The 19,591-nt window shown below is 39.7% G+C and overlaps 1 protein-coding gene across 4 annotated transcripts in view; it reads right to left on the bottom strand.

Annotated features, from left to right (window-relative positions):
- The window catches only part of CREB5 (cAMP responsive element binding protein 5), a 406,791-nt gene that overhangs the window by 373,290 nt on the left and 13,910 nt on the right, over positions 1–19,591 (bottom strand). Inside the window, exon 1 of one of the 4 annotated variants that reach the window (XM_036863402.1) lies at positions 16,895–16,978. The exons of the other annotated variants lie outside the window; for them this stretch is intronic. The gene's annotated coding sequence lies outside the window, so the exon portion shown is untranslated. Of the gene's footprint in view, positions 1–16,894; positions 16,979–19,591 lie in introns of those variants that run through there. 4 annotated transcript variants of the gene reach the window in all.

The raw sequence follows: 19,591 nt of genomic DNA on the forward strand, positions 1-19,591 counted from the left end.
AAGTATATTCAGAGAATATTAGCTCCTGAGGCCCACTTTCATTCTTAAGTAAAACTTGGTTCCAAAGATTCTTATTTTCTTCTTCCACTTGACTTTGCTGCTGAGGTGCACAAAGTAATTTCCTCTTTCTGCAAGCCTAGTCTACAGATATACAGAGGCTGTCCGAAGAGAGAATCCATTTGCAAGATAAGTGGCTCTAGGATCATCTGCTCTGAAGGAGGCCTGGCTCCATCACAGAGAGTTTGTGTATAAACTTTCTTTCTTAACTTTTAAGATTAGGAAGCAACCCTTGACGGTGAGGGCCTCACAAGGAAGAGTCATGGCCCCATTCTGCTGAGATTTTGGGGTGGCAGAGTTCTCTCCAAAATTCCTTCCTTCAAATTCTTCACTAATTAGATTTTCTCTGGCATCAAAGGGAGTGAAACAAGCTCAGGAAACAGGGCCAATAGCTTCAGGTGCTGAGAAGTAAGCCAGCAGGAGAGGATTTCTCACTGTGTTACGCTAATCCATGAACACAGTGGCGGGCCTAAATGAGCATCAAGGCAGGCTTCTTTCTCTCATTTTTTCTTAAGGTACAGTTTCCCCTCTGATGGAGAGATGCCAGGGGAAGAATGTCTCCCCTGAAGTCTCTTGGTTGAAAGGGGCAAAGGTTGACCAGTTCAGTTTCGCTTTGTTTCTTCACCACAGTGCAAAGCTAGATACCAGCCCTCTTCATTAATCCGTGTCCACCGTTATTCTTTTCCTAGGAAAACTGGCAAACTAGCTCTCTCAGGGGAGCCTGTGCTGACAGAGGAGAGAAATTACAGCCTGGGACACCTTCCCATGGGGTGGAGGAGACATCTTTGTTTGCAAAGGATGCTTCTGGTCAGATCATTGCCAAGACTTTTTTCTTCTCCCCAGATTCCAACTTCATAATCACTTACTATTTCCCCATAGATTGATTCAGGCACATGGCAAGAAGAATCCCACAAGCTAGCATGGGCACTACCAAAACCTTGACTTCATTTCATGGCATCGTTATACAAATATAAAATAACGCTGATTAACTGGGGGAGGGAGCAACAGGGGAAAAAGAACCTTCTGAATTTTGTACAGAGACCAAATTATTCCAAGTTCCAAAACTAAATTTTCCATAACAAAATTATTCACATTTAACTTTCTAATCACCTAGCACCGCTGTCTTCCATGTGCTGCTAAATATGACCTCTGACTTCTCTCAGGCACTGCCAATACCATGCCCCCGTCTCAGGCAACCCTGCTGCGTCTGGGTATCTAGGGCTGGGTCAAGCTGCAGAGGGAGAACCTGATGGCAGGAGAAGCATGTGTCCCAAAGGGTCATTATCATCTTAAGTTAATTACTGTTTTATATCATTGCTCATTAGGTAGGGAGGCACGATGGATAATGACTGAGGAGGTGAGGGGTAAGTGGGCCAGGGAACAAGTTAATGGCTTAGGGCCTATGTTGGCTGCCCCCTCCTCTACTGTTTGGCAGTGTGACCTTAACACATACAGGTGCCCAATAAATACTTCCGGTATGAATGAATGACTAAACCTCTCTCAGCCCAGATTCCTTGTCTGTAAAATGGAGATAATTGTTGGGAGACAACTCTCCATAAGTCTCTTGCCATTATGTATGTCTTAGAAGCAGAGGCACTGATGGTTGGTACTTTTCCAACATGTTTGTAGAGCGAACAGTAAGACAGATGTAGTGTGTCCATCTGGAGCACAGGGCAGGTTTGCTTACCGTCCAGTATAATAAAGATAATGTCTGTTTCTGGAGCAAAAGTCAGGCAAAGTTTCTTACCACAGTATTAAAAGAGATGGATCTCTAAGCTTGGGGTCAGCTCCTCAGCCATAACATAAACCCACATAGGCCAGTGCACATCACCCTGGTAGGACCTGGGGGCCAAGGGAAACTGATGCAAAGATGAAAGTGATGCTGCTTGCTGGCTGTCAATAGTAACTTTATTTCTGACCCAGGAGTTTCATAACTTTTTCCAGCATCCATGAAACTGGCAGGCTTGTTTGCTAGCTTGCAAGTAGGGTAAAATCCCAGATCTTCACAGCGCTTGACAATAACAGTCTCTACCTCATAGAGCTGTTGTGAGGATTAAAGGCAATGAGCAGATAATGAGCTCTGTAGTGTCTGGTCCAAAGTAGGTATTCAATTAAAATTAGCTTCTCTGCTATCGATGTAATGAATGATCTTTTAATATGTACATAATCAAACAGCATAATATTATATATGCATTCACTCTATTCAATAAGAGAATGTAATAGAAAATGTAAGTGATCTTAACCACATGGAGAGACTTAGTTATAACTCAAGATAAACTTTGATATTGAGTCAACATGACAGTGATTAATATGGCTTCAATCATATACTATACAACTTAATGGTTAAAACTCATAAAGGGCTAGATTTACATTCTAGCTCTCCCACAAACTATAAGACCTTGGGTAAATAATGTAGAGGAGTTTTACCTTCCAAAATGTAGAAATTTAAAGTATCTACTCTTTACCAAATAATATGAGGATTAAACAAGATAGTAATTTGTAAGATGTCTAACATAGCACATGGCACATGATCAACACTGACTAAAGGCTGAGTATCTATTATTTTATTCAAAGAATAATAACATCAAGAAAAGAGATGTGATTCTATTTGTGGAGCTATTTGTGTTTTCTAAAGTATTTTCATATGAGCTCTTTTAATCCTCTCAGTAATTCTGGGAGGTAGACAAGACAAAGATGGCCCGACTTTACAGATGGGAAAACTGAAGCGAAGGGAGGTAAAGTGACTTTCCCAAGATCAAAGATCTAGCAGATGGCAGGCATTTTAATTTTTTAGACTTTCTTTCAATGTGCACAGCCACCAGAGATTATCAAAAGGTAAAGATCTCTCTATACTTTTGAGGAACAGAGCTCACACTTTACCAGGAGTTGAAGAATGCATTTGGCCCAGCTTAACAGCTTTATGGGCTTAGAGCTTTCAACCAAATGCAAACTTTTGGTGTGTGTGCATTTAGGTTTTGCCAAGAGTAGATGGCTTTCTATTTTTAAAAAGGAAAGGGAAAGAACACTAGAAGATATTTAAATCAAGCTCTAAAGTCTTCTTGAACATCAAATAAACTCGTAGAATACAACATTTTGATGAGTTAAGTATAAATGAATCAAAAACATATGGATGAAATTTCCCTTGAAATACACAAAGGTCTGAAAATTACGAGGGAAAATGCATTGATAAAATATGTTTGGGATTTTATTGTAACCAAAACATTTACAAAACCATTACACATCCAGATTCACCCAACCTCACTGTGTTCTTCTTAATGGCCCAGGCCAGCCTCCTTAGACCTCCCCAGTAACAGGCTGCCAAATATTTCCTTTCTTGCCAAAAAATCACTGGACTCCAAACCACCCCACAGCAAGTTTTGGATCCTGTCTTGTGTGCGGTTGATGAAACACCTTCAGCCCAAATGGTGTGAATTCCAATTCTCCTGTATTTTGAATTATCAGCCTTGATGAAATGGCTCTGTGCACCCATCATATTGAAAGCCTTATTATACCAATTTCCGCCTAAACAGTTTTATAAGTGGCTATTAAATTAAGCTTCCAACCTGTAATCCTAAAGCTAGTAAACCATCAGGTTACTCTCCAGGCTTGTAAAATTAGCTAAAGATGAATTTAAAAGCCAGGGCAGGGGCTGGCATAGAGGAATAGGACTACAGTATATCATGCAACTATGGGCACCACTGCAGCGGCTTCTAGCAAGCTGGCAATAAGCATGTGATATTAACTGAAGCCCTTAATTTAAGGAAATGAGATCAACCAACTAGTAATTAACAAATTATTCTTAAACAGACTTCGCTTAAAAATTAAGTCGAACTACCATTTTTCTATAACTCGTCAGGAAAACGCTGACTGGTACTTAAAGTAAACACAACTTAAGCAGATGGTAAGCTCTCACAGAGCACCAAACCTATACTTAAATAAATCAATGTTGTCAGACTCTAGTGCTACATGGCTACTCAGCAGAATTCATGGGCATCTTTGCAGGATTTGGAAATGATTTACTGTCACGTGAAGATGACAGCTGAAAGCTCTAAGTTTTCCTGCTGGAATGTTCTACACCCCTGAGACAGGTAAAGTCTACTGAAGGAAGTGTTTTGCAACTGATATCCCAGAAATATGTCATAGAAGGAAAGAGGATCTGACCCATCTGAGTACAGACAAGTGCTTCCGTGTTTGTTCATTCACTCATTCTTTCTCTCATTGAAGAAATAAATCTACTAAGTGTTTACCTGGTGGCAGGCAAGTTGCCAGGCCCTGGGCCCAAAAAACTGAATGATACTCAAATTACTCACAAATCACAAAGGCACAGAAAGACCAAAATAATAATGCAACTTGCTAAATTCTATTACTAGACTGCTTTAGAAAGCACTTTGGGAATCCTAAGAATGAAAGAGGTTACTCCATTTGAGGGATTTAGGAACACCTTCAACTTTGTATGTGCATCTTAGAGGAGGGGCAGTATGGCATGGGGGTTGAGAGTATAGGTCCAGAAATGATGGGCTGTACAGGTTCAAATCCTGGCTCCACCACTTATTGGCTATGTGACTTTGGGAAGTTTACTTAACCTCTCTGGGCCAGGTTCCTCCTCTGCAAAATGATACTGATAATGGCAACCACCTCACTGTAAAGATTAAATGAGTGCCTGGTACATAATAAGTGCTGTTATCTTAGCCAGATTATTATAGGAACTTATTCAACAAAGATTGAGCAGAAAAAATATTACAGTTAGCAGAACAGCATGTGTAAAGGCAATGGTTAATGAAAGGTCGGGTAGTTGCAAGTATGATGAAAAATTCAGTGTAGCAGGTTCATAATGTATGTGTGGAGATGAATCAGGTATAGATTAGGGTCATATTGTCAATGACTTTATACACAAAGCCAAAGAGGTTAGATTTTATTCCCATGGGCAGTTGAGACCCAACAGGGGTTTGATAGAGTTGGCTTTGGTGTTCCAGATCATTCTGCCTGCAATGTGGGGCCTGGGCTAAAGGGTTGTGTGCGTATGGTCCACATGTGATATGGAGACAAAGCATCATATAAAGAGTCTGGTTTTGTTTGTTTGTTTGTTTTTATCACAAGTAGAACTGTCTGTGGTCAAGGGTGACAAAGGAGACATTGCTCTCTTTGGTTGCTTACCAAGGAAAACTGTGGGACACACCCAAAGCACAGCTATTCCCACATACTTACCCTACCCTCTTTTGGGGGTATCTAAATTTGCTTCTTCCCTCACCCCACAAAATGTCAGACCTGGATTTCAAAACTTGCTGTTGGGAGTACATTGGCAACATGTCAGTTTTATTAGTTTTAATGGTGTTCACAAATCACAGAGCGTTAGAAGTAGAAGGGAATTTATGGCAATTGCTAAATCCAATTGCTCCCCACTTGGGGGTCTCTGGATTCCTAAGCAGTCTGTGAAAGTAATAACAGAGTTCAGTTCACTTTTCAGTATTTCCAAAAGCTTAACATATATTTAAACATTTAATGATTCACAAAAAAAGCTCTCACAAGCCAAGTAAAATGTCAGCTTTACTTCTGGCTGGAAACTTTTTGATTCAGTGTGGTAACATCAGTCAGCTCATGATTATCACAGTTTCTGATTTACAATTATGAACGCCTTCAGCTTTAAAGAAAACGAATTAATTAATACTTACCGAGTAGAAAAAAATCTTTCAAATATAAAAGTAAGAAAAAACAAAGAGGGCCTTTATGGTGCAAAGCTGGGAATCAGTGATCTCTAGTCTACCCTCAGCTGCCCTCTCCCAACACCCCCTTAAACAATAACTTGCTGATTGAGTCCACACCCTCTTTCCCATCCCACCTCCTGCCCACTTTTAGAGTGCAAAACATACTCTTTAGTGTGACTGTCTATTGGAGGTGAAAATACAAATCAACATGTTGGGGGCTATCGAAACGTTAAAGGAAACCCTGAACTTCAGCTCTCAGGAAATGAATGAGTTAAGCAATATCTACTCTTGGATGAAATTCTATTATATAACAGTAAATGTGTCTCTAGATAGTAAGGGCTTTAGGCAGGATTCTTGTGCTTTGTCTCTTGCACACTCTACCCAGTAAACACTTAAGGCACTGTATAAATGATGCATCACCATGCATCCCAACCACAAATGGCTCCTGAATAAAAGCCTTTTTGGATAACTGGGAAATATCACACAGGGATGAATGCCAGTGTTTGTAAATGCACTCTGAGCCTGAAAGTTACCAGATTCTAATCTCACAAATGTCTATATTCTCTTTTCTGTTCCAGAACAAATTTAGGACTATAATTCCAAAAACAATCATACAAAGAATACTGCACATGTTAATCATCGAGTGACTGCATTTAAGAAGTGGGATGATATTACACTGCTTATAGTTAACAGGATTGTATCTTTAAACACAACTATTAATATTATGACTACTAATAACAGCACTTGCAATTCCATTTAGTTAGGTTATAGTACCAACTGCACCTTAGGTTTCACGTTGTTACATGAAGTAAGCTGTGCTTTTATTGTACTTCTTGAAATCAATGACCACTTAAAATTAGGATTCTGTAGGGACTCAGTAAAATATTTGGTGACAGAACTAGAAAGCATTTTGTATTGGTGGAAGGTGATGGAAGGAAGACCTATGGATTGAAGACTTCAGTGGTATTTTCGTCATACAGATAGCTTTCTCTGAAGAAGATGGAATGGTGGTCTCTCTTGGCAAGCTTTACAGACCTTTCCTTGTGCTCCCAACACTGTATACAGTATGAGGAAAGGAAGTACCCACGACAGAGAGTGAATGCTGGCTTTGCCACTTATTAGCTACATGATCTTGGGTAAACTTTTCAGTCTCTCTGAACTTCAGTTTCCTCATCAGAATAGAGATAATAATACCTACTAAATAAAACCATGTAAGTAAAGTATTTAACACAGTGCCTAGCATATAGTAGGCATTAATCAAATTAATTGATTAATCACAAACAGTAGTAAGAAGTCTTTAGCCATGCCCCTAAGAATCCTTTCAACTGATCATGCAAGCGGCACCTTTTGAGTAAGAGCTGAGACCTCTGAGGGATGCTGTCACTGAATCAGTGACATCAGACAAAATCATGACTGAATTGCACCAAACCAAAGACCTTCTGACGCTTGCTGTCCTTCTAAAAGTGGGGGAAAGACAATTAGGGCCAGTTCATCATTTGCTCTAACATAACCTTTGAATAACCTCACCAGCGTAGTATGAAATTACACTCAGGGACTTTCATATAGCAGAATAAATGCAGCCTGTTCTCCCAGATTCCATCAGCTTGGTAACATATCCTTAAATCTCACAGTCAAATGCTGCAAAAGGCTAGGCTGGTCCCATTTATCAGAGGCAATGATTAGTTCAAGGAGAATCTGAGAGAATCCCAGAGTCTTTCTTCTACTTTGGAACCTAATCCTAAAATTCAACATTTGATTATTTCCTAGAAGAAACCTGCAATGGAAACTCCACTGGGTAGGGAAAAATGATAATTGCACCTAAGCACAGGCAAATAATTGGCTATCAGGAGTCTCAGACTCTTTGTACTTGGCATATTTAAGATAATATAATTCAAGTCTGAAGGGGAACTGAATGGTTTTCAATTTTGCTACCCCTCCAGAAATCCATCTTCTTCAGATGTTCTTGCTACCCGCAACCAAGGGAATAATACATAGATGAGTAATAAACCGGTGCTGTTCTGTGCCCACTCCCCAGGCCACAGAAAGAACAAAAACAAAACAAAAAACCACCCTCTGCTGTTCTCTAGCAAACACACAGGGAAGCTAAACACAAGCCGACAGATTGTTTGTAGTGGGGCTGAGGTCTCAGATATGTTTCAGAAACATCAGAAAACATGGGTGACGAAAGGCCATATGCGCAAATGCACACACAACGGACACAGGCTACAAAATAAGACCTCTGCAGCTTGAGAAGCAAGGGCACGAAGCATTGATTTTCACTGGAGAGGGCATATCAGGTTACAGGAATGCACACATTTAATTTTTATGAGACTGAAGGCTCACAGAAATAACAAAAAAATTCCCACTTTGCGACACACTAATGTAGCCAGTAAGGGCAACTTTAAAATAAAACAAAGGGAAAGGCTTAATTGTGTTATCAAAAGGCCTTTGAAAATAAACTGTAATGCCACAAGCCACTCAGACATGTTCTGTGACACTTTTAGTCTCCTGGCAAGAGAAATGCTGGACCCAGGTCACATCCGCAAATCCTCTTTTTTATATAAATAAGTATAGATGGGATTACTCACCCCTTTCTGCTTTCTCTAAAGAATAGTTTTCGTTTTCTAGGCAAATCAAAGACTCACCAATCTTCCAGCTCTCAGCCCCAACCCAAGAAGAGAAAGTAAGCAAGGCAGAAATGTGGTTTCATACCAGAGCATCTTCTTCCAGCCAAATGTAATTTACAGCGGAGTGTCTAGTTCATCTGTCACACGAGAATTACATACCCTCGCCATTTACCCTGAAAATAAATATGCGCTCCTCATTCAGGTAAATGAGATCGTTTCAGAAACAAACTGACTCCCCCACTGAAACTTGCCTTCTGCAAAGAAAATAAATGTTTGAGATGTTTCTCCTGATGAAGACGATGCCACTGACACTTAAATTTAAGAGGCTGGTTGTATGGCCCTTGTTCATATGAAGGCCAGACCACGAGAAGCTAGAGGCCACGAGAGCCGGAAACATCTGATAATAACTATGCTAAATCAACTCTTAGCTCTTATCAGCATGCAAAATCTCCCAGGCAAAAATGGAGGGGAAGAGGTCAAAACACACATCTCCACTGACAATCATACATCTGGAAAAAAAACAACCTTACAAAATGACACTGAATTTTTACTAGCCCACACAAAGCTCTTAACCATCGAGTTCCTTTCACTTGAACTTCACAACAGCCTTGTAAATTAGAGAAGGTATCATTTTCCCATTTAGAGACTGGGAAACTGAGGCGGCATGCAGTTACCTAAGTGTCCAAAAACTCACAGCTGGTTATAGGTTGAGTCAGGGTGAAAAAAGCCAGGTGGCCCAAGTGATAAGTCCAGCATTCATTCAATCCCTCTGCTTTTAGAGGAATTACAACACATGGTCTCTACTCTTAAGGTGCACATGACCTAATTAGAAAAATAAGACGCTCACACACTAAATCAAACAATGCCATTGAAGAAAAATCACCAATGCTATGCATAAACCCTTTTCACTCTTTTCAACTCAGAGCCATATTAATTTTCTGAATTTATGGAATTAACAAAAAGGTTCTTAATCAGTCAACACACATTTTCGAACTTAAAACCGCACAGTAAAAGTCAGGGCCACTGGTCAGAACATGTCCCATTTGTTAAATTATTTACGCCCACATGACTCTCCTATTGAATATCTAGGTAAACTATAATAGTCTTAGGTATAATTATTTACCAGTGACCAGATTTTATGGTTCACCTTGAAGGAAAAAGAAGTTAACGTGGTTTAAAAACCAACAGTCTCAAATATTTAGCTATTTTTATTAGTGAGTTACAATGATCTGTGGAGATATAAAACTTTATAATTTAAAAAATTTTCAACTTTATAATTTTTTTGGCATTCCCTCTTCTTGGAGCTTCAAAATTTCTAAATATTTTCAACAGACTTTCAAATTTCTACATTTTAAAGAATTCACTTAGCATGGGGTAAAATAAACATAAGGAAGCCAAGAAACTATTAATACTAGGCAACAAAGTCTCCACAAACAACTGAATCTGGGTGTTGAATTTGGGGCATTTGATTGAAATTCCATAGAAGGAATGAAGAATTAATGATCTAATAGTTGTAATAATTAGTAATTATATTTTCAGAGGCTCTAAGAAGAATTAATTAGAGCATACCTTTGAGGTATTATTATCTCCATTATAAAACGAGGAGCGGAGGTGGAGCCGGGATGAACCAGTTGCCTCTGGCCACAGGCAGAAAAAGCAGCGAGCGGGCTGTCGGATACCTGAAATTCCTGAGCCCCACGGCCTCCTAACTAAGCCTGCTCACTCTGAGCTGGCATCAGGAAGTTCATTCTTTACATGACATAAACAAGTAGCCATCTTTTTTCTTTCGTTGACTATTCCTCTCTCTAGAGCTACTGACTCCCTTCAGTTCTCCCATGTGATTCTTTTCAGATTTGGTTTCCTTGGCAAGCTGCCACCTAAAAGTGTAGTTGAATAAAGTGAGATAAGTAGAAGTCTGGATCTTGAAAAAAATTTTATTACAGGAGAAGGAAAAGGGAAACAGGCAGAAAAATATAAGGAAGATTCATGTAACTGAACCAATAGCAAGAAGTGACATTATTCTAAAAGTAAACTGTGTTTATATATTTACAGGCTCAGATATAAACCACTATATCAGGAACTAAGAACCACAAAAAATATATTTAAACCTTTTTATATGATAGAAGTCTATGGTTATATTTATGCCTCTCAATTTTTAAGATAAAGAGTGCATACCCTTGCCATATTAAAAAATGTAAATTTCAATAAGCGAAACATTAATACTCTAAAAGAAAAATGGGGACTTTCCCGGAGGTCCAGTCATTAGGACTTCGCCTTCCAATGCAGGGGGTGAGGGTTCGATCCCTGGTCGGGGAGCTAAGATCCCACATGCCTCGCAGCCCAAAAACCAAAACATAAAACAGAAGCAATATTGTAACAAATTCAATAAAGACGTTAAAAATGGTCCACATCAAAAAAAAACTTTATAAAATGGCCAAATGGCATAGACAGACATGAACAGACAATTGACAAACTGCCAGTAAATAAATGGATATAACGTTCAACGTCCCTTTTAATCAAATAAAAGCAAATTAAAACAATTTTGACCTAACAAATTGGCAAATATCTCTCTTTTAGTGACTACCTAAATCCTGGTTAGAGGTCAAGTTTGATAGGCACTCGGCATAGCCTTGGTGATGATGAGGCAATTGGTACAGGCTGTTTGAAAGCAATTTAATAAAATGTATCAAAATCCATTTGTTAGATTAATTTCTTTGGAAAAATGAGAGATGTAGATGAAGAGTTATGTGAAAGAAGGGTCATCAAAAATTATGCATTACCAAGGAAAAATTCAAAATGGACTAAGCATCTAATAATAAGCAGAATGGCTTAAGTAAATTATGACAAACAGAAGATTACACAGTCATTAAAATCATATTTTCAAAAAATACATCATGAACTTGTGGAAATGATCACAAAATAATGTCAAACAGAAAACAAATCCAAACACAAAACTGCAAATACTCTATGAATTATAGCTACACGATATGGATGGATAGACATAGATTATATGAAGGATATACATCAAAATCACCAACAGTGATTATCTTTGGTTAGAATTTTCTTCTTTACATGTTTCTGTATTTTCTGAGTTTTTTTCTTAAATCAGAAAACAGTACATTTATCTCTAAAATTCAAAAAAAAAAAAAAAAAGCCAAGTAAGAGAATCCTTGAACTTCAGATTTAACTGACACTTTTTCACCACTTTTGTTCAAGCCAGCTAAAATTCATCTTGACTCAGAAAGGTACACACCAGCAAGTAGATTTTAGCATTAGGATTGGCCGATTTCCAGTGTTAAAACTTTGGAACTTTCCTTTCCTAGTTACCCCTGCAGGAAAAAGAGATGCCCTATTGTTCCTCTTCGGGGTATTTTTCTCACAAGGTCAGCGTCAGAGGGAATTTGGAGGAAAGAGAATTTACCAAGACCACTATTTTAAATGGTGTGCTCTAATTTTACAAGCCCAGATGACACTGCCAAGCTGCCTCAGTGCCTGCCGGCTTAGAAAAGAGCTCCAGGACTACATACAGGCACCAGCCATAAATGACACAACCGAAAAATGATTGCGGCTTGTTTGAGAAAATATGCACAGAACATGCCAAAAAGACTCCTACACTGGATGTTTTTCTGAATGAATTTCTTGTAAGTCCTGTCACGTGAAACTAATGTAATACTAGGAATCCCTATGATACGAGGACCTCATTCCAAATGCATCTATCACATTGCTTTTGCCATTGGCTGGTCGAAATACACAACACTTCACCTCTGTGTTAAATGAAATGCCTAATTCAAACATCCTATTATAAAGTTTCAGTGCTTGTTTTATCTTTGCCCAAGCATGGCTTTAGTTAATAGATTTCAGAATCTTTCTTTGAAAAACAGCTCAATGCAATAACAAATGCAATCAGAATCACATACACAGAAAAAATTATTGCTGCTTGCAGTCACCCCAAAACCTGCAATGGCTCTCCACTGCATTTAGATTGAAATCTAAACTCCTAACCTGGCTTAATACACCTCACCTCCAGCGTCATCTTGTAGTGTTTAATCCCTTGCCCACTACACTCTGGACATACTGGTCTTTTTTGCTTTTTCTCAACCCTGGCAAACTCATTCCCATAGCACTAGGTCTCCTCTGTATCTTAAGAGAATATTCTTTCCTATAACCTCCAAATGATTAGACCAGCTTGTTTTCAGGTCGGGGTTAAAAGTAATCAAGTGAACAATGGAAACAACCTAAATGTCCATCAACAGATGAATGGATAAAGAAGATGTGGTATATATATACAATGGACTACTATTCAGCCATAAAAAAAAAGAATGAAATAGTGCCATTTGCAGGTACATGGATGGACCTAGAGACTATCATACTAAGTGAAGTAAGTCAGACTGAGAAAGACAAATATTATATGATATCACTTATATGTGGACTCTAAAGTATGACACAAATGAACTTAACTACAAAACAGAAACAGACTCACAGACATAGAGAACAGACTTGTGGTTGCCAAGTGGGAGGGAGAGTGGGGGAGGGATGGATTGGGAGTCTGGGACTAGCAGATACAAACTATTTTTATAGCATGGATAAACAGCAAGGTCCTACTGTACAGCACAGGGAGCAATATTCAATATCCTGTGATAAACCATAATGGAAAAAAATATGAAAAAGAATGTATATATGTGTAACTGAATCACTTTGCTGTCCAGAAGAAATTAACACATTGTAAATCAACTGTACTTCAATAAAATTAATTTTTTTAAAAAAGTAATCAAGTGAACACGTGACTTAACAATCCTGTGAAATGGCAAATTAAAATTAACATATTTTTAATTTGGTATTCTTGCTTAGGAAAGACTGACCTTTGTTTACCTCCAATATTTAGAAGGTACCTTTCAAATGCTTTCCTAAAAAATACAGAGGTTATAAATGTCCAAGCATGAGCCAAAGGCAGAAACAAAAGAATGAACCAGGATTCTTTATTGGCCACAATTCAAAATCTAGAAGTTTCCAACATCAACCTCCCTTGTCTGTCCTAATTATTGTGTCTTAAGGAAGTGATGGTGCTTATTTCCCTTATTTCTTTCATTTCAAAAAGTGTAACATTATTAATGACATAACTACAGCATCAACTCATAGTATTATTTACAAGTACTGCTATATCGGACAGTCTTTGAGATGTCTCCTAATTATCCCAATCTTATGGTACACATGTGTGTAATCTCCTCCCCTGAATACCGGCTGGGCCTACTGACTTGTTTCTAACAAATAGAATATGGCAAATGTGGGAATTCCCTGGAGGTCCAGTGGTTAGGAATCAGTGCTTTCACTGCCAGGGGCCTGGGTTCAATCCCTGCTCGGGGAACTAAGATCCCACAAGCTGCATGGCACAGCCAAAAATAAATAAATAAATAAACATTAAAAAAAAGAGGGGCTTCCGTGGTGGCGCAGTGGTTGAGAATCTGCCTGCCAATGCAGGGGACACGGGTTCGAGCCCTGGTCTGGGAGGAACCCACGTGCCGTGGAGCGGCTGGGCCCGTGAGCCACAATTGCTGACCCTGCGCGTCTGGAGCCTGTGCTCCACAACGAGAGGCCGCGATGGTGAGAGGCCCGCGCACTGCGATGAAGAGTGGCCCCCGCTTGCCACAACTAGAGAAGGCCCTTGCACAGAAACGAAGACCCAACACAGCCATAAATAAAATAAATAAATAAATAAATATTAAAAAAAAAAAAAAAAGAATATGGCAAATTTAATGGGATATTGTGTCTGAAGTTAAACTACCAAAAGGACTGTGATTTCCATCTCTCACTTTCTCCCTCTTAGAACCTTGCTTACTCTTACCCTGCCAACAGCCATACAAAAAAGCTTGCATGTGGAACTTGAGGCCTACAACAGCCACGTGAGTTTAGAAGTAGATCCTCCCTTAGTTGAGGCTCAGGATGACTGCAGCCCTGGCCAACATCTTGATTACAGCCTTGTGAGACCCTGAGCCAGAAGACCCAGCTAAGCCACAGCCAGATTCCTGACCCACAGAAACTCTGACTTAATAAATATATGTTGGGAGGGGCTAATTTGGTACACAGCAATAGCTAACTAATACAACTCTTTACAATCCAAACTATATACTTGGCATTTTCTTTTCTTACCATTAGGATTGTAATGAAAGGAAGTTTAGCTCCCCAAATTATAAGGATAAAATCAGGTTGCATGGGGATATAGGATATTCAGAACTAGAAATAATTAATCAGGATTTATTCTCAAAGGGAATAACAACTATATTTGGTACATCAATCATAATAGCCACTCATAACGTATATAGCATTTAAAAATCCAGCTGGTGTTTTCACATTCAGGGGCATTTACTACTCTTGAAAAGTTTATGAAGTAGGTATGATTATGATCTCTACCTTACAGATAAGGAGACTGAGACTCAGTAGATTTTATGACTTCCACGAAGGCAAGGACCTTCTCTACCTTGTTCACCACTCTTCTCCAATGTCTAGCACTTAACATATATTTATTGAGTGGGTCTCTCCCACAACAATGTTCTCTATAAAGACAGTGACTTTTTTCATGAAGTTCTCCAATTGACATATATCAATCAATCAATCTACCAATCAGTTTCTACATATACCTGTGTCACACATCAGTATCGACTCAAGGAACCAGTATCTGTGTTTCCCAAACAACACAGCCTCCTCTGAAAGCTCACTCTAGCTTTAAAGACAGTAAAGAGAGAAATCTCTAATTTAATCCTGTTTTTCATACAGTTTGACAACACCAAAAACAGAGACTCAAAGCAAACAACCCTTTCTCGATAAATCAGACATCTTCCCTCACATATCATTTCCTATAATCTTCCAGGATGAGGCTGGAGACAACGGACCTTTCCAAGAGCCACCAAAGGAGGTCATCAGCCAACCCAGACCCCCATCATCCCCCCACAACACTCCCACCCCTCCCCTGCCATGCCTGGCCTCTGTCCCCCGATAAACATGGTGAGTAGGAAGTGATAGGTCTTGTCAAAGGTCATGATAAAATAATCTCAGGCGATGCCAGATAGAGGATTCCATAGAAATGCAACAAAACTGCTGACAAGGAAACAGGAGGTGGGGGGATTTTGATTGGGAGGTTTATATAAGCCTTAAATTCCTTTTCTTTTCAAAGTTTCACAGTCAAGCGATCCATTTAGTCTTCAACCACAGTCCAGCCTCTACTCACTGTTACCTAATAAAAAAGTGTTTGTTCACAAGAAACACATGGAGCCATGAAATAATAAATTAGTCTATGTTTTAAGAAGATAAGAAAATCATTAGGTATGATTACCCTTGGAACTATATGATTACAAAACGGAGGAACTGCAACATATCACATATAAGGTAATAAATTAATAGCAGTCATACACTCATTTAGCAAATATTGAAGAAGTATCTGCAATGTGCCAGCACTAGATGTTGGAAAAATGGTGATGAACCAATCATGCATGACCCCTGACATTTCAGAATTTAGATTCTAGTGGGACATATGTATTTTAAAGTTTTAAAAATTAAAAATCACTTAAAGGAATATACATTTGAAAACAGTAAATGAATGAAGGAAAAGTTCAGGGTAGCTTGAGAATTTAATAGGGGGACCGAATTTAGAGTAGGGAACCAGGGGAAAGTAGCAGTTATCCAGGCTTAATGGTCTAGGCAGAGGGCACAGCATATGCAAAGATCCTGCAGCTGACAAAGGCTTGGTGCTTTCAAGCACCTGAAATTCCACTGTGACTGGGGCTGTGTGTTGTGAGATGAGGCTGGCCTAGATGATGCCAAAGACTGTGATCTTGCCTCTGTAGCCCAAAACCCTTCCCTGAGTGGCAGCATCCCACTGTCTACTGGAAACCTCCTCACACATAACATGCCCAAAATCAAGTTCTTTGTCTTTCCCACCAAACCTTCCACATCCCATCTCAGTTGATGGCAACTCTATCCTCCCAGGGTCTCAGGTCAAAAACCTTAGCACCCTCCCTGACTTCTTGCTTATCCCCACACTCAATCTGTCAGCAAATCATTTCAGCCTTTACCTTCAAAATTAGCCAAACTCCTTCTCAAAATCATCTAGTCCAAGCCGCCATGGTCTCTTCCTCCACACAGGTCTCCCCATTGCCCACCTACCCCCTATACAGTCTGTTCTTCAACCATAACAATGGAGGTCTTTAGAAGTGATGAATTCTCTTCTCAAAACTCTCCAATGGCTTCCTTTATTGCTGAGATTAATATCCAATGTTCATAGCATGGTCTGTAAGTCCCTACATGATCTGGCCACCCACCTCCTTACTGTCGCCATCCCTGCTTTCACACCAGGGCCTTAGTATGAGCAGCTCCCTTTGCCCGAAAGCTCTTTCTCCAGATCTCCGCAGGAATTGCTCCCTCACTTCAAAAGGTCTCTACTTATAAGTCACCTTCTCAGAAAGGCATCCCCTGACTACTCTATCTGGAAAGATGAAAGAGCACACTGTATCCACTTACCTGGCTTCATCTTTCTTTTTGGCACTTAACTGCTGTATGATGCCTCTCTATTTGTATAGAGATGTTGTCTGTTGATGCACTGCCATACCCATAGAACCTGGGAGAGTTCTAGCAAAAGAGGGCAAAGGTACACATTACTGATGTACTTTTTTTGGGGGCTACCACATGGCCATCTCCAGATCACATAAAATTACAAACTCCTAGGAAACTGATTACGTCTAATATCTTACTAAGATCGAGGTTCTGGAGAAACAAGAGAAGGAGAGAGGAGACTGATCAGGAGGAGGGAGAAGAAGGGTAGGGTTTATGGTAGACAGGTCAGGGTCTGGGGGAGGAAGATAGCCCTGAGGTTCTGTGACAGGCACTGTGGTGGAACAGAATGTGCTGAGAGGAAGGGGGGCAGAAATAAAAGGAATAAAAAGAATGTGAGGGTGCCCAAGACAAACCTTGCCTCAGTCATAATCTTGCCTACGCTCAACTCTAAAGGAAGATTTTTCAACCAGCATAAGGGGAAGGAGATTAAGGTCTTCAGAGTACATATTTCTCTTGCCAAAAGATTGGTCATGTGTTTTTTATAATCATTAAAAAAAAAAAAATCCACAGCAAACTTAAATGTCAAACAATAGGGGATGGTTAGGAAATTATGGTATAGCAACTCAATGGAATATGATGCATAATCATAGTTTTGAAAACTATGTAGCAACATGAAAAAAATGTCTGTGGTATAATTTTAAGTGAAGGAAGCAGAATTTTAAAATGTGTCTATGTTCTGATTGAAACTATTTAAAAATTACGTTCATCTCTGGACAAATGAAAAAATCAGTGATTCCCTAGGGTTGTGAAAACCAGTGTGATTTACTCATCTCGCCCCATTTCTGGAGTTCTAAAATGCTATTACAATAGTTTTTAAGCTATGGGAACGTCCATCAATACACTTAAAGAATCTCCCTAGGCTGGTCCTCCCAGGAACACTCGCCAGACATCAAACATGTCATGCTGGTAACAGGAAATTCACGACAAAGAACAATGTTTGAGTATCCTGATAATCAATTCACTCAGGGTTAATTAACCAGCGACTCTGTGTAAGGGACTATATGTTAGGTTCTATGAGGGAAATCAAAACTGAGCAAAAGGCAATTCCTGCTGTGATGGAGCTGACGATCCAGGAGAAGGAATTTATGACAAACCCCAAAAGAACCACAATATAAGACTTTTTTTAGTTCTAAGAAAAATATTAACAAAGCACTAAGGAATTAATTAATTTTGCATTGTTTTTGGTTTGAGAGATCTGGAGATGAGTGTTTCCACAAGTGAGGGGTTAGGGGACAAGAACAGGTGTTCCTGGGAAGATGAGAGTCTGAACATGGCAGAGAGGCACTCAACACAAATAAGAGTTAATTATGGGTCTGGCTTGAATATGGCATATACTCACCGGGATGGTGGCTGGCATTAGCCTAGAGGTCTTAAAACAAATGCTTGTAAAGGCTCTTGAGCAAGGAAATGAGAAGTTCAGAGCCATAAAGTAGAAAAATTCATTTAGTAGCCAGAATGGAAAGAGTCTGAGCTCAGGGACCAAAAAAATGGTTCCAAACTCCAACTCCTCCATTTACTGGTTTTGTCACATTATCTGGTTTGTCAGTTAACCTCTGGGCCTCGCTTTCCTTATCTATAAAAAGGGTAACTCCAGCTCCTAGGTAGGCTTGTTAGGAAGGATGACATGGTAGATCAAAAGAGTAGGTTCTGTAAAGACTCAATAAATCATTCTGTTCCCCTTAATTCTCAGTTCAGAGAAGGAACTGGTGGAGAAGAGAGACAGGGCAGAAGGGTAAAGATCACAGGACACAGTTCATGTGGGACCTAGAAGAATGGGCAGTGACATGTTCATGATGGCCAAGGGAAAAGGCAAAGTCAGCAACTGTCATGAAGTTTCAAGCTGGGAGCTCAGGGGATGATTTTGGCCCCCACTGAAATGGGTATGTCAGAAGGAGAAATGGTATGAGGATTAGATCATGTTTGAACAATTTGACAATTAAGGAACAGCAGCAGCCCATCTAGGAAAAAATGGCCAAGGTGAAGCTAGAAGTCAGGATTCATGGCCCGGGAGAGAGGCATGGGCTGGAGACACATGGCATACGCTGTAAGATTTTTAGTAGTTGACTGTTCCTATTACCAAGGTCTGTAATGCTCCTATCTACCTTTCTCCACAGCTCATCTTTATATATCCCAAATATGTAGAGAAATTGTTGGATCAAAATACCCTAGTTGGCATATAGTCTAACTTTAGCATCCTGTATTTTTCTCCATGATGTGATATCTCTTTTTAACAGCTTATAGAGATATATAATTCACATATCATACAATTCACCCACTTAAAGTTTACAATTCAATGGCCTTAGAATATTCACAGGTTTGTGCAACCATCACCACAATCAATTTTAGAACATTTTCATCATCTCGAGAAGAAAACAGGGCTTCCCTGGTGGCACAGTGGTTAAGAATCCACCTGCCAATGCAGGGGACACGGGTTCGAGCCCTGGTCTGGGAAGATCCCACATGCCGCAGAGCAACTAAGTCCATGCACCACAACTACTGAGCCTGCACTCTAGAGCCTGTGAGCCATAACTACTGAGCCCGTGAGCCACAACTACTGGCCCACGCACCACAACTGCTGAAGCCCACGTGCCTAGAGCCCGTGCT

This window comes from Balaenoptera musculus, chromosome 9 (assembly GCF_009873245.2).
Source record: "Balaenoptera musculus isolate JJ_BM4_2016_0621 chromosome 9, mBalMus1.pri.v3, whole genome shotgun sequence".
Taxonomy (NCBI): domain Eukaryota; kingdom Metazoa; phylum Chordata; class Mammalia; order Artiodactyla; family Balaenopteridae; genus Balaenoptera; species Balaenoptera musculus.